General features: G+C 51.6%; 1 pseudogene across 1 annotated transcript; it reads left to right on the top strand.

Moving 5' to 3' along the window:
• Window positions 1–291: 291 nt before the first annotated feature.
• Window positions 292–1049, top strand: LOC308419285 (phosphoglycerate mutase 1-like; annotated as a pseudogene). The gene has a single exon. The product of its transcript is annotated as a phosphoglycerate mutase 1-like (transcript).
• The last annotated feature ends 254 nt before the right edge of the window (window positions 1050–1303 follow it).

Raw genomic sequence — 1303 nt, 5'->3', positions numbered from 1 at the left:
AACAACTCATGCAACTCTCTGGATGTCATGGTAGGGTCTACCCAGACAACACTTGCTATTCATAAATGTACACCCCACTCCCAAATCTTTTACAGATCAGTGCTTATGGGTTAGGCACCATTGGAACTGTTGCTAGGAGAAGGACTATCCCTGGATAAAGCATTAGGGACTGGCTGGAAAGAACATTAAATAAAGTGTATCAGTCAGGGGAGAGCAAGCGCGCAGGCTCTGCACAGGTTGGGGGCACTGTGAGGAGAATCTCAGTTGCTACTGCATCCTCGGTCCGTCGCCATGGCTGCCTACAAGCTGGTGCTGATCAGGCATGGCGAGAGTGCCTGGAACCTGGAGAACGGCTTCAGCGGCTGGTATGATTCTGACCTGAACTTGGCGGGTCACCAGGAGACTAAGCACAGCAGGCAGGCGTTGCAAGATACTGGCTATCAGTTTGACATCTGCTTCACCTCTGTTCAAAAGAGAACAATCCGAACCCTCTAGACCTTCCTGGATGCCATTGACCAGATGTGGTTGCCGGTGGTCAGGACTTTGTGCCTCAATGAGCGACACTATGGGGGTCTAACAGGTCTCAATAAAGCAGAAACTGCTGCTAAGCATGGTGAGGCACAGGTTAAGATCTGGAGACGATCTTACAATGTCCCACCACGTCCAATGGAGCCTGATCATCTCTTCTACAGCAACATCAGCAAGGATCGCAGGTACTTACTGATGGACCAGCTGCCTTCCTGGGAGAGCCTGAAGGACACTATTGCCTGAGCTCTGCCCTTCTGGAATGAAGAAATTGTCCCCCAGATCAAAGAGGGGGAAAGGGTCTTGATTGCTGCGCATGGCAACAGCCTTCGGGCATCATTAAGCATCTGGAGGGTCTTTCAGAAGCGGCCATCATGGAGCTGAACCTGCCAACGGGCATTCCCATCGTCTATGAATTGGACAAGAACTTGAAGCCCATCAAGCCCACGCAGTTCCTGGGAGATGAGGAGACCGTGCAAAAAGCCATAGATGCTGTGGCTGCTCGGGGCAAAGTGAAGAAGTGAAGGCAAGGAGGCAGACTCCTACCCGACACCCTCCCTGCCTGTTCCTGCCTCCTGCACCCTCCCCAGCACCTGCCACACTGACTACATCTTTAGGATCTTAAGTTTAAGTTGTAGCTGCAGATGGGGACCTGTGGCTCCCATGTTCATTTTAGTATTTTATCCCCTGCACCCACTCTCTTCATAGAATCTAGTCAGAAGAACACCTTTGGGGGTGCAGCCATCCAAGGACAGCTCCCTGTACTAGGAGAGTTGAG

This window comes from Micromys minutus (genome assembly GCF_963924665.1).
Source record: "Micromys minutus genome assembly, chromosome: 3".
In the NCBI taxonomy this organism is placed as follows: domain Eukaryota; kingdom Metazoa; phylum Chordata; class Mammalia; order Rodentia; family Muridae; genus Micromys; species Micromys minutus.
Note: the sequence above shows the minus strand (reverse complement) of the source record. Positions and strands in the feature narration are given on the sequence as shown.